Source organism: Meriones unguiculatus, chromosome 4, assembly GCF_030254825.1.
Source record: "Meriones unguiculatus strain TT.TT164.6M chromosome 4, Bangor_MerUng_6.1, whole genome shotgun sequence".
NCBI classification, from domain to species: domain Eukaryota; kingdom Metazoa; phylum Chordata; class Mammalia; order Rodentia; family Muridae; genus Meriones; species Meriones unguiculatus.
Genome location: NC_083352.1, coordinates 12,008,584 through 12,023,639, shown reverse-complemented (window position 1 = coordinate 12,023,639; position 15,056 = coordinate 12,008,584). Strand labels below are relative to the sequence as shown.

At 41.2% G+C, this 15,056-nt stretch overlaps 1 protein-coding gene across 2 annotated transcripts in view; it reads left to right on the top strand.

Annotated features, from left to right (window-relative positions):
* Csmd1 (CUB and Sushi multiple domains 1) overlaps window positions 1–15,056 on the top strand; it is a 1,585,983-nt gene that overhangs the window by 163,376 nt on the left and 1,407,551 nt on the right. The gene's annotated exons all lie outside the window — the stretch shown is intronic.

The window sequence follows — 15,056 nt, the reverse complement described above, 5'->3', positions numbered from 1 at the left end:
TATACATACATATACACATATACATACACATGCATCCTCATATATAAATACAAAGCATGTAATAATTAATGAAAAAAAGAGACCACCAATTGAAAGCAAAGTGGTGTAAGGGAGGGTTTAGAGGGAGGGAAGTGAGGGGAGAAATGATTGAATTATATTATAATCCCCAATATAAAGTAAATGATTAAAAACTAAGATACAAGCAAAGAGACAAAGTGTGTGAAGTTGGGCAATGTGCTGAGACCCATATATCCAGTAAGCTGAGGTAGTTAAGAGTCGGGACATGACTTTAGAGCCATAGAATCTTACCTCTAAAGCACTACATCACATGGCTTTATTTTTGTGGTTTCAATGGCAAGTGAAAATGGCTTGTTGGGTGATATGGTGTATACTTGTATGCCCTACCACTTGGTACCACAATTTTTCCCTGAAAAATATTTGTAAAATGAAAACAGATGTCAAAAAAAGAGAGGGGATTAAAAAAATGTTTATTTTTATTGGGGCAATGGAGAAATGGCTCAATAGTTAAGAAACTGGCTGATCTAGAGTACTGAGATTTGATTCCTAACACCCATCTAGCACACAACTATCTACAACTGCAGTTGTGCGGACTACCAGGCCTTCTTCTGGACTCTTTGGCCATTGCACTAACATAGGGCACTGACCTATGAAGGTCACATACTCGTACACATAGATAAATGATTTAAAAGATTTATTTATCTTTATGCATGTGTACAAGTGTTTTGCCTGAATGCATGTGCACTGTGGACAAATCCGGTGCTCACAGAGGCCAGAAGAGGGTGCTGGATCCCGTGGGACTGGATTTGCAGGCATCATGAGCATTCCTGTGGATCCTGGGAACTGAACCTAGGTCCTTTGGAAAAGCAGCCAGTGCTTAAAGTTCTAAGCCATCTCTCTAGTGTTGTGCTGACCATTTACCACTCACCAGTGCACCTCTGAAGAGTCTGGTTGTTTGCTGTGTGGATAGTTGTGGTTTAGCCCCCACTTTGCTGTTAGATCCTCTAACACCTCCTTTCCAGTTACTGTCTGTGCTGCTGGGACCCACCAGGGCCTGAGTGGAGGCGAGGAAAGAGGCTTGCCAGCCTCATACATGTACCTGCCATTTATTGCTTAACTTGGAATATTCCTAGAAAGGGAATTTCCAGGTCAAAATGAAATGCAATTTGATACAAAATTTGAACATTTTGCAGGAAATATTGCTCCAGTTAGTTTTGTCCCAAAGCAGTGAGAATTAATGCCTTCAGTTTTTCCATAGCTGTGTGAGGGATGGGTCGACTGTGCCTTACAAACGTTTAACATGATCTGTTATGCATGTTATGCATTGTAACTATATCCTTCTCTGACTATCAGAGAGGTTGAGAACTTTCATAGATGTTTGCTTAGCTGTCCATTGCTATGCCAATGTCATCTATTTCTTTTCACTGTTATATCTCGTACCTGCTTTCTCATTAATCTGTGAGTTTCAATCAACCTGCAGCCTTATCAGAATGCACCCACCTTTTCAGGGTGCATCCTTTATGTATTGAACCTGCCAGTGTGGGAGGCTGTATTCCCAGTGCTCCCTTGCACAGGTACCTAGTGGAATGTTGCTACACGGTCATGGGCAGTGCTGATGAAGAAACTGAGGCTACAAGGTGCTCCAAAACCATAGTTTTGGAGTACATTGTCAGCTTGTGGTGGTGTCAGCTTGTGGGGTACAATGCTTTAGCAATTTGGACACCCCATGGTGCTAGCTGGGGGAATACACAAGAGTACCAGTGACTGTTTTTGAGGGAGCATACCACTGCCAGTGATGGCTTGGGGGAGGGTTAGACCAGGCCTGCAAATGCACACTCTGAACTTTCACCTCACTAGACTATGCCTCTCTCTCTGGAAAACCCAAGTGGAAATTATAGGACAGGGAGCTGATGTGGATTTGCAAAAGTAGGTGTGGGAGATGGGGGTGAAGTCAAGGAGAGATAAGCCAAAGATGACAAACACAGACACCTGACAGGGATTTACTTTCTGGCTTGGGACATTGCTGTATTTTTTTTTTTTACATTATTTACAATATTTTGGATATGTAGAGTGGCTGTGCATACTCTTACATAGTCAAATGGTTAATATTTAATTTTCAGCTTCTAGTTTTGAAGTTCTGCTAATGATGTCTTTATCAGCATGATAGGAAATATTAATATAAGCAAGCCTCTGCTATTTCTCTTTAAAAGCTGGATGCTTTGTTAGAATTTATTTCTTCTACAAACAAACCTTTTTTTTAATATAACTTCTTATGAAACACACCCCCCGATACAATTGTTTTCTGCTAACTCATAAGATCACGAAATCACATGCAGTTTGGCAAAGTCCACACAGGTGGCAGGTAAGTGCAGGGAGGAAGGGCTGAGGCTCAGGTGAGGATCTGATGACCCTTCCCACCTGAGGAAAGGTGGTCCTTCCCAGCTGTGATGAATATGGTGCTGGCTGCTGTTCTCAGAGAACAACATGCTTCAGAAATCAGAAACAGGGAAGGCCATAAAATCCCTTAAGTGCAGTGCACATCCATTGAAGAATAGTATATTATTTAACAATTGAGGAAAACAATATTAATCTGAGTTAGATTTCTATTAATGCAAACATAAGAGTAATGACTGCATCCAACAAGAACCTAGTTTGGAAATCTTGCATATTGCTACTGCAAGCCTCCCAAGGGGTCTTGTCTATAGGGATGTTGGGAACTTTCAGGAGATCCTCAGGTGGTACGTACCTGTGTGAGTCAGCTCCACTCATGGAAGAGACTTCTCGTTAATTCCATCAGCATCTTTTGAGGCCTGAGGGGACCAAGTCCAACCTAAAAAGCTACCCATGCTTGTCAGAGTAAGAGTTCATTAGAGAAGGTAAGCTTACTCTTGGATATCGCTTTCTGCTAAGAACCCTCCAGCTTCCACTCTTACTGTGTGCTTGCTCCTCTGAGAGAGGAAACATCATTATGATGGACAGTAAGTTTTAGTACTTGCTGCCTTTGAGAAAACATGATCATGAATACTGCCCAAACTAATAAGATATTTTTTTTATCAATGAATAATAGATAAATGCCCATTAGGCATAGTCGTCTTTCTTGATTTAGTGTCTAGGAGAATGAGATCCTGGGTAACATGAGGAAGAGGGGGTGGAATGCAAGTGAGGATGTTTGTGGATGATAGATGGGATAGAATTTTACTGTGTTTTGAAGTGAAATTTGTGTATTCCATTGCCAAATGGCAAGAGTGTAATAACTATGTTATCAGTAAAAGTTTCCTCTTTTCTATGGTCATGAAATGAAATATGGCTTATTTACCAAGCTTAAAACAGATGAACAGGCCAGCACCTATGCAAAGAATAAAGAAAAGTAATCTTCACCAGTCACCTACTGTGCCCAGGTAACTGTTGTTTACCAGTAATGACCAACCCTCAGGAACATTCCGAATTAAAGAGCTTACATGCCTTAGCCAACTTTTCCTGCTGTGACAAGACACCTTGACTAAAACACTTAATCCAGGGTCTTGTGGTTCAAGAGAGTTAGAGTGCATGACCAGTGTGGTTGAAAGCAGGAAGGAAGTCATGGCGCCATAGCAGAAGCTAAGAGCTTGCATCTGATTCACAGCAGGATGAAATAAAGACAGATAAAGAGAGGGAGAGAAGGACGTGGGAGAGGGAGAGGAGGGAAGCGGGGGGAGGGAAAGCTAACTGTGAATATAATGGGCATTTAAACCTCAAATCCAACTCCCATAGATAAACCTTTTCTAATAAGGTCACACTTCCAAATCATTCCTAAACAGGTCTACCAACTGCAGAACATGCATTCAAATGTTGGAGCCTATGGTGGTCATTCTCATCTAGACCAACACACCTGTCCTGTCTCCTCTCTTCATTCTGATTCTTTTCTGCTTCTTTCCCCCAGTTCTGTGCCTGCACAATTTCTAGTGAATTAGATATTTCAGAGGTAAATTCTGAAAGAAAAAAAAAGTGTGTGTTTGCTGTGAATGTGTGTGTGTGTGTGTTATTTGTGCAATAAATATATATGTATGTTACCTTCCTTAGATCGTTGTGTGTTCTGGAGAGCAGAGGACACAACGCACTTGAATGGCCTAAGTTGTAGGAGGCTTCTGCTAACCTTTAGCCTCGGGTGTGCTTGGCCACTTTAAATATCGCAAGTGCTGCTGGCCTGCATGGTACCAGTGACAAATGCCCGGTCCTAATGGGCACTTGTGTAATTGAGCACAGTTTCTTGGCAGCCCTTCCCACAATTGTTCCTTTTGGTTCTGAGCCCATTGATTAGAAACTGAGTCTTCCATGTAATTACAGACTATTAGGAAATAGTAGTCTTGAAGAGGAATGTAAGAGTTCTACTCTACCATTAATGGCATGTGGATGCTGACAACTGTTGGATGCAGTGCACAGTGCTCTGGGGGTGCATGGTCATGCAAGATGATGAGAGCCACAGACAGACAGGAATAGAAAATGCAGACATTTCAAGGCAGCTGATGAGCTCAGAAACAGCATGATTCAAAACACGGCTGTTGAACATCCAGTACATGTGCCAAATGCAGTGTCCTCCGAATTAAAACAGTGTTTTTTTTTTTTCTTTTTTTCTAAAATCCAGTTACTTGTTGCGAGTGAACTATTTTAAGGATCTGAAAGCTATAAGGAATCATGCATTTTATGAGGAAGTGAGTGGGGGTGTGGTCATCATTCCTCACTATGCCACTTTCAATTTTATATACATTTTGTTCCAAATTGCAGGTGTTTCATAGCTACTTATAGGACAGAAAGAAAGGGGGGGGAGAGAAATGGAAGTGCAATGGGAGAAAGGAAGAGAGAGGGGGAGGTGAAAGAGTCAAAGCTAGCTCTAAAAGCAACTCCCTTAGTCTAAGCTGGGAAGGTCAGGCAGTCTTTATGATTAAGCCTGGAGGCTCATAAGACGAAGAACACACGTTTGTGGCATTCCTGTACTCAACACAAGAAAGGCAACGGGGGAAACTAAGTTAAAATATCTATGAAAATGATGTGCCAAATTTTATTTTATGGGAGCTAAAAGGTAATAAGTAAAGGTAGGTGTGTGAATCCATTAGTGTTTCCTAAGTGAGAGAATTTCACCCAAATTGAAGGAAAATGAAAGCAATGCTTCATACACACCCCAACAGAAGAACTAAGAAGGAGCTGGCTCCCAGAAGCACCTGAGCTGTTGCCTGTGGCAGTAACAGGAACAGCTGGTTTCCCTTTGTTGTCTCCTGATTTTCTTTTTGTTGAATTCATTTATTGATGACTTCCATATGCATGATGTGAAAATGCTTGCAAACACCCTAGGTTGAGACTCCTTTTTGTTAGCTTCCAGCAGAAAAAAAAAAAAAAAAAAAAAGATGTAGTTTTTCAGTGACCTATTAAGAGATTTCTATTAAGAGATTTCCTTCAACATCTATTAAGAGATTTTCTTCATCTCCCTAACCTGAACCAGACTTTGGCTGGGAAATTTAGTTCATCGATTAGTTAAAAGTCAGAGCTGTATTTATAGAATGCAGATGGGGTCTCCCCAGAACCCAGACATGGAGTTCTACAAAGGAAAAGGACTAAGTTTCCTGAACAAAAAAAAAAAAAAAAATAAACAAACATGTTGTCAGATGGGGCATGTGTGTGACGGTGGAGACTGGCTGGCTGTTGAAAGGTGGAGACTGGCTGACTGTTGAAAGGTGGAGACTGGCTGGCTGTTGAAAGAACATTTTCAGAAGTGAACAGCCTCTTTATTTTTCTCCCATCTCACGCCGTTTCAGTGCATAATGAACACCTTATTAATATTTATTATTCTGACGATACTGGCGTGCATGTAGTTCTTTCTGTCTTAGCCACCTGCTGTTCTGTCGGATGGCTGCACTGACAGATCTGCTTGTGATGTTTTGTGTTCCTTGCCATTGGTGAGTACTCCCATGTGGGGGAGGAGGGTGGAGAGCCTGGCCTTTGGACTTGTCACTGACAGGATTTAAGTTCAGATCTCAGAAGTGAGCATGAGGCCTCAAATCATATCTTGGTGTCAGCTTCCCATGGATAAAGTCAGAGCAATCCAGTATATACCATAGGGTATTGTCGTCACTGTGTTATAACATGTGGTCTGATGTCCCATGCACATGGTCAACAAAGGACTGTGTCTTGAATGCACTGTGACATTTATGACAGTATGAACTTTCTTCTGAAAGGCCAGTCTTGAACCCCCAAGTCCCTGTCACAGCTTGTAGTTCACAGTGTGTATAGGTGCCATTCATGACCCTTTACAGTCAGGATGGCTTCTCAACAACACTGTTGACACTACAGATGACTTTTGGGACTGGCAAACTCTCTATCCACAATCAGAATGATCAATCCCTAAGTCTCTGCTGGTCACTAGCTCAAAAGATGAAGGATGAAGGTCTATATAACCAATTTCTGACTGGCACATAGTACCACACTTCTTTAACATTCATTAGCCATTAATGACAGCTCATAGACATCCCTAGACCTTCAGACTAAGGGTTTTGGTTTCAGGGATGCCCCCTACTCTGTATGACCTGGTAAACTCCTAAGAAACTCATCTCTCCCACACACAAGATAGCACCTGCAAAATAGTGTCAATTCCAGAAAGAGACTGGTTGGGTCAGGCTTGGAGTAATCAAGAGTGATGCGTATGACAAGCATGATGATCTTTTCCATAGGGCTTATAGCATTCTGCTGAGAGGTGGAAGGTACTGCTGGCCTGGAGTATACACTTAGAAAAATCTGTATCTGGAATTAAAGTTAATGCTGTCAATGTCTTTTGGAACTTGATGATTCTACTTGAGAGTCAAATATTTTATTAGTTATGAGTCATCATAAGTAGTTATGTCATCATTTAACAAGCATAAGTTTCCATAACTGTTATTAAGAGATTTGCTCCAGAGATAAAGTAGTCTTCACTCGTTTTTGTCTTTATGGTATCCCATTTTTCCAATTTCTCTGCCTACCTGGATGCTTTCTTTATGTAAATAGGTCCTTATTGTTAAGATCTCAGGATACACTCCTTCTTCTTTTCCTCCTCCCCTTCCTTCTCTTCCTGCTCCTTCCAAACCAACTACTTTTGTTGGTTTGGATGACATGTTCCATAGGCTCATGTATTTGAACATTTGGTCCCCAGTTGCTGATACTGTTTGAGGAAATTTGGAGATGTGACCTTGTTGGAAGAGGTGGGCAGCTAGAGGTGGTCTTTGAGCATTTAAAGCCTCTCCATTTTCAGTTTTCTCTTTCTGCTTTGTTTTTGTGGTTCAAACTATAAGTCTAAGCTTTACCCTGTCCCTGCCTGCATGCCTGATGCCTGTCACCATGCCTTTATCCTGCCATTATGGACTTGTATCCTATAACTGTAAGTGAAAATCAACTCTCTCTTTGCTCGTGGTACTTTATGATAGCAACAGAAAGAGAGTAATACAGATGTTCACCCACTGTCTCTCATCTACTAAGTCCCCATGAATAGGCAAAACCCTTTACCTCTCTTTTCATAGAATTAATTTAATATTGACAATCAGTGGTGACAAGAGAGATGTGAAAAAAAATCATTATGAAGGAAAAATCTGTGACAACTAGAAAAAAAAGACTTTTATAAAATTGCAGGGACAGTATTCTATCACCAAGTGAGGATATTTGGTTAGTACACAGTTAAGGCTTAATGTGAAATTTTATTCTAAACACTTCTTATATACCCCAAACTTTCTGTGTTGTTATGTTTTTAATTCTTTCTATAAGTATTTACTTGCAATAAAGCATAGATCTTACAGTGACACTGTATAAATTTTTTCCTTTCATAAAATGCCATATGCTGACAAGTTTAAGTTAGGTTAGATTGGGACCTGAACATTTAATGACATAGATAGAAGGATGGAAAGAATTCTCTTGATCTATGCCTCTTTAATTGAACAGACCATCGTGGTCAAATACAATGAAGAAATGGCACTTTGAAACAATGAACTTACAGTCTAAGGAATCACCACCAGAGCTGACTCTGGTGCTGCTGCCTGCAGCCAGCATTCCAAAGGCAGAGGCAGGGGCATTGTCATGCATTTGAGAGAAGCTTGTCCTAAAACAAGGTCTGGGACAATCAAAGCTACACAGTGACACTACCAACCTTCCCACAAGTATTCTATGTATAAAGCTATTTCTCAGTTATTCATTCACTGATTTTTCAGGTTGTCTCCCAAATTCCAAATCCCGTGACACTCAAACATCACCTAAATCATTGTAGGGTTATTCAACAATGTATATTCAACATTGGCCAGACTTTCCAATCTGTAAGGACTTTTGAGACAGCAAACTTTAATCCTGGCCTACTGCAATAACATTTTACTGAGAATCCCGTGAAGTGTTCATAGATAGACATGGCAGCTGATGTGTAGACTCAAAAACTCTAGCCCATGTCAAGAGCAGATCTGCCAGACTTGGGACCATGCCGTTGAGAGCCACTTTAGGCTGGCTTTGACCTGGTCACAATCAGAGGTACCGAGATGAAGGCACGAGGGTAAGATTTCTGTCAATGAGTTTCTTCCATCTTCTAACAATTGAATTTCTTACTTATGCTGTCAGTGTACTGTGTGTGTTCATAAAGTCTCAGGGAGAGGGGATGGATGTGCTAGTTACCCATGGCATGTCATTGACAGGATTTGTTGGCTGTGGATTTTCCTCTAATTTATAAAAGCAATACACATTTGTAATTATAGTTGGTTTGATGATTGGCAGTCAGGGCCCCATGTCTCTCAGATTTAATATACATCTAATATGAAATTGCATTGAACTTAAATATAGATCAAGGAGAATAATAAGGAATAGTTTGCTTAATAGGAATTCAAGCAGGGTCTATTGTCTGTCTCAACACACTGAGAACATATAGCATGCACTGCATATTTTCAACAAGTGAGAGAGACTGACTTCTAAAGGGAAATGGCATGGCAGTGTGACGGCACACAGGAGAGGGAGTTTGGGGACTGATACTAATGAGAAAAGGATAGAATCAAAATCTGGGTACTATGTAATAGTGTGTGTGTGTGTGTGTATGTGTGCGTGTGTGCGCGCGTGCACATGTGTGTGTGCGCTCACATGTGCGCGTGTGCGTGTGCATTTAAACAAACTAAAGAAAGATGAGGTATTTGTGTGCAAGAACCTGTGCCGCAGTTGAGTGGCCCTGTACAGAAATTCCCAGTGAAACCAGCTGTCCCAGGTGAGCAAATCTCCAGTTCCAACCGAAAAAGAAAGATGTAGGCATTTCTAAACTAAGCTCAGCAGTGAATACCTTAGATGCCTACAGTATCTTTAAGGGACAGCGGTGCCCATCACCTGATCTTCAAGCGAGATTCCTTTAAACTTGAAGTACCATAATTTTATTATGGCAAGAACACAAAGGAATTTTACTCTTTTTAAATGTGTGTTCTAGATGTTCATGTTACTGAAAATTTAAGTAAACTGCATTTGGTAAGTAAGATGTCCACGTAGACGAAGAAAGGCTGTGCGGAGCTAAGAGGGGAGCGGGTTGCCTCAAAGTCCTGCAAAATGTCCTGCTTTCCATTTACAACACAACCACCCCATGGAAAGAAGAAGAGCAAAAACATGAGGATGACTCCCCACCTCATCCTCTGGCCTTCGCATGTACATACACTGCCCCTCCACACATATACATGTGAACACACAGACATACCAGCCAAGAATGGTCAGTCTAAAATGAATGTACAGTATGATGAGGAATCTGCATGTAAATCAGCACAGATTCACTCAGAAGTATTCCACTGCAGCCCTGACTGGAATCAAGTCACACAGGGGAGCGCTGGCTGACAGCATCAGAGAGAAGGCTCTGGAGACATGTCCCATCATGCTAAATGGTGGCATTCCGATGTGTGCCCAACATGGATTTAACTCCACTTTTCTGATGCAAACCTGCATTAGGAAGAATTACCACCCCTGTTGGCCAACGGCTCCCACAAAAGTTCAACTTTCAGTTCACTAGCTTTTAGGTGGGTGATATACATTGACTGGAATGGTCAAAGCACAGACACCACTGTGGCATATGACACGCCAGCACTAGGTTAATGGAGGAGCTTCTTGGAGGTAGGTGTGAGACCCCAGAAGAGGGTGGATGGAGAGTGGAAATCATGGGGATTCTAGGAAAATCCCAGTATAGGTGGTTCAGGATAAACAATCATTCCTTCAGGTAAGAAATAATGACAGGAGCAACCCATAGCTGAAGTCTCCTCACGCCCATGGTTTAAAAGTTAATAGAGCAGGCTCATGGCAGTGATTGATGGAGGCAAAAGCCCCTCTCTCTCTTCCAATTAAACAACCTGTAAATATAAACAAACATTAGCAGCAGAATGAACTGCTTTGAGTTCCGCACTGTCAGGGAAGTGACATTTAAATCACTCCTGCTTAAGGTCATAATTAGTCATAGATAATAAAGTAGAACCAAAGCCTTGGTCTGATAGCCAGGGCCAGGCAGGAGACTATCAGGAGGCTGAGCTCCAGGGACGTATGCCTTTTTACTCTTCTTTCGGGCAGGTATAAAGATGAATTGTTTTTGCTTGCCCGCTTGTGCCCCCGTCGGATAGGCCAAGTGGTGGAGGTGTATTTTCTGTGCTACACATGCACCCCTCTAGTGCATCTTCCAAAATACAATACACAGCTGGACTATATGAATTAAACACTCATGGATCAAGTCCCTGAGACAGACACAGATTTGTCACCTGTGTTTCTCCTGTAGATGAAAGGAAAGGGTGTGTTTGCTTAAAAGGCAAGACGTTTGTTTGTTTGTTTGTTTGTTTGTTTCGAGACGGGGTTTCTTTGTCTAGCCCTAGGCTGTCCCAGAACTGGCTTTGTAAACCTGGCTGGCCTTGAACTCAAAGAGATACACATGCCTCTGCCTCCTGAGTCCTGGAAGTAAAGGCGAACACCACCACCAATGCCTGGCAAAAGGCAAGAGTGTTTGGAGAAAATAAGGTGTTCTTATTTCCGTATGAAAACATGAACCAGGCAATGGCCAGAGGGAGTGCTGTAGTCAGGAGCCCTGTGTTGGTTGAAGAAGCTGACTCCCAGATTCCATGGGAAGGAGTCCCCGGGCTGTCAGCGCCAAAGGGTTCTGGCACCAGAAAACTGCAATTAACAGGGTTTATCTCTTATTTACACTTTCCCTAGGCTGTCTGCACTGGGGTCTGGATTTTTCAGTTAAGAAATGTTACAGTGGAGTCTATTTGTGACAAAGCTAAGCTAACCATGCAGAGAGGATGAATGTGGTGGAGGTACAACTCAGGAACCCCGGGGGCTTTTGAAGGTTCCGGATATTTGCAAGCCCCGCATCTCCTGCCTCTGCTCTCCGGAGTGGGTTAGGACCGGGCATAGGGAAGTAAGAAACGATGAATGAGCATCCTTGATATTCGTAAGGATGAGCTTGACTTTGAGCTCAGCAATGTTTCTTTTCAATGTGGTGGTTGGAAAAGATCTATTGAACTGGTTGAACTTGGTGTCACTTGAGTGTTTTTTTTTTTTTTTCCCAAAGTTAAAATGATACATAAGTGACATTGAAACAAGTTCTGGAGGTTTTGTGGGATCTTTTTGTTTTGTTTTGTTTTGTTTTGTTTTTCAGATCAAGAGTTTCCAAAGTACTGTCCAAACTGACAGGACTGTCCATCTTTAAAATAAAAATATTCATAAGACCAAAGATCGTGCACTTGCTGACTCGGGGAAGCACCTTAAACCTAGAAATTCAGTTAGTTTCTGAAGGCTTTGAACAGCACAAACAGTTGGAAATGGACCTTTGCCCTCACATACCGAGTTGATTCGTGGGTTTTTATTAATGAAAGCTGTCAGTTTGATTATAAAGATGTGTGCATTCCATCTTGTATTTTCATTAATGTGTCAGCTTGATCTTGAATGCGTATTCCGTTTCATAATCATGTGTTTGTGGAATCTAAGCACTAGTGTAATGATATTTACAAACTTGTAAGAAAGCATGCTTCCCTCAGTAAATCTCATTAATTTGTCTCTTCATATTAGATTATACTTTATGGATGTTCCTAAAAGAAATGTACAGATTGCATATATCCTCCACAATTTCTAATGAAGTATCTGCATTATTTACTTTTCTGTTGCTGAGATGGAACATCCTAACAGGGAAGCTTAAGGAAAACAGGATTTGCTTTAGCCTTGAAGCCATCATGATGGAAAGACGACATGGTAGCAAGTGAATATTGGCTGATCACATTTTCATCCACACAGAGTGCAGAGAACGAGGCTTTGCACCCTCAAAGCTCTCTCCAATGATATACTTCTCCAGGAAATATGTCTGTCTTCTCCCTTTGAAACTCCCGAACAGCGCCACCTGCTGGATACTGCGTGTTCAGAAACCTGCACCCATGGAGGACATTTTCATTCAAACTGCAACAGTGCCTAGTTCATTTTCTTAGATGAATGAAGAATTCAGTTCTCAGCAGCAACACTTACACACTTACGAGGATATGGGGTTTGTCTGGCTGAGGTAGAGATGAACCAAGAAGGTAAGAGGCCAGTGTGTCAGAACTGACAGCAGGATACTCCCAGAGGAAAAATGCCATTGCTGCTGCCTACCTCAGAACAACTGTAATGCTACATTAGAACTCTCAAAGAAAGGGGAAGTGAGCCCCAAAGTACTGGCTGTGCAGTTTGATGTACTTGAGATATCCTTGGTGAAAAAAAAAATCAACCACGATTTGTATGAAAATGATAAGAAAGTGGCAGACCATTGATAATATTAAAAAAAAAACCCTCAGAATGATCTTTTCTAGATCCCACCATTTGCCTGCAAATTTCATGATTTCCTCCTTTTTGATTGCTGAGTAGTATTCCATTGTGTAAAAATACCACAATTTCTGTACCCATTCCTCCGTTGATGGACATCTGGGTTGTTTCCAGGTTCTGGCTATTACAAATAAAGCTGCTATAAACATGGTTGAGCAAGTATCCCTTTTGTGTACTTGAGCAAACTTTGGGTATATACCTAGCAGTGGTATAGCTGGGTCTTGAGGAAGCACTATTCCTAATTGTCTTAGAAAGCGCCAGATAGCTTTCCAGAGTGGTTGTACCAGTTTACATTCCCACCAGCAGTGGAGGAGGGTTCCCCTTTCTCCACAACCTCTCCAGCATGTGTTGTCGCTTGAGTTTTTCATCTTGGCCATTCTGATGGGTGTGAGGTGAAATCTCAGGGTCGTTTTGATTTGAATTTCCCTGATGGCCAATGAGGTTGAGCATTTCTTTAAGTGTTTCTCTGCCATTCGATATTCCTCTGTCTAGAATTCTCTGTTTAGCTCTGTTCCCCATTTTTTTTTAATTGGATTACTTGGTTTGCTGCTTTTCAGCTTCTTTAGTTCTTTGTATATACTGGATTCTGAGTGAAATATCCCAGAAGGAAAAAGACAAACATGGTATATACTCACTTATATAGACCTATAAGATATGATAAACATAATGAAATCTATACACCTAAAAAAGAAAATCAAGAGAGTGGACATAGGGTAAGATGATCAATCCTTGTTTAGAAAAACAGATGGGATGTGCATTGAACGTATGACAGGAGTCTACTGAGCGCATCTGAAAGACTCTAACTAGCAGTGTTTTCAAAGCAAAGACTCATGACCAAACCTTTGGCAGAGTACAGGGAATCATAAGAAAGAAGGGGAGTTAGTCTGATGGGGAAAGGTTAGGAGCTCCACAAGGACCAAATATATCTGGGCACAGGGTCTTTTCTGAGACAGACATTCAACCAAGGACCATGTATGGATATAACCTAGAACCTCCACTCAGATGTAGCCTGTGGTAGCTCAGTAACCAATTGGTTTCCCAAAGTGAGGGGAACAAGGACTATTTCTAACAGGAACTCAATGGCTGGCTCTTTGACCTCCCCACCCCCCAAGGGAGGAGCAGTCCTGTTAGGCCACAGAGGAGGGCTTTGCAGCCAGTCCTGAAGATACCTGATAAAACAGAATCAGATGAATGGGGAGGAGGTCCCCCCCATCAGTGGACTTGGAAAGGGGCATGGTGGAGATGAGGGAGGGAGGGAGGGACTGGGAGGGAATGAGGGATCGGGACATGGCTGGGATACAGAGTTAATAAAATGTAACTGATAAGAAGATAAATAAATAAATAAATAAATAAATAAAAATATTTTAAAAAAACCTCTCAGGACTTTTTATTTTCATAATCTTTGTGCCATAGAGTCCTGATCCTAGTATTCATAAATGGCGTGGTTTGAAAATATAATTCAGTAGTACTTTGAATAATTTGATCATAATTTCATACAGTAATATATATGTATGTATTTTATATATATTATATATTATATATATATGCACATATATTTAATGCAAAGTTCTCATTTGTGCTTATGATGCATTTTATATCTATACACTGGACACATTTTTTTAACACTACCACTTTATTTCCAAGATTTCAATTTTAACTTTGCTCTATAATCTACAACAGGCATATTACAGAATTTTCTATTGTGTAAGCTAACCCTTTTTCTTGAAGGAACGAATGTGATACGTTGTCATACATCCTGTGACAGCATTCTAAAAGTGCTATGACATGCTTTCTGTCCCAAATAGCTTAGAAGTCTACTGTAGCAACAAGAATATGTGCTTTTGAGTGGAATTGTTTATGACAGATAAAAGACACATCACACTGTGAATGGTAAATTTCCCACTATGAATCTTAAGGCTTCTCATTGTACCAGCCACCCTACATTTTACCACCTTTGAGGACAAAGTTTTATGTGAGCTCGCAGCTGTGGAGTGGAGATGCCTATGAATGTTGCAGGATGTAACCTTGTGGCCTTACAGGAGACTCTCACCTAAAAGCCTCATACACTCATTTCTCTGTGAATCTAGACTCCACTCTTTAAGTACATGGGGATGCTATGTTTTTTTGAAATGTGCATGTCCGGTATTTTAACAGTGTGTGTCTAGAATTTTCAGGCTTAGGGCAAGATCTTTCTTTACACTCAGTATTAGCTT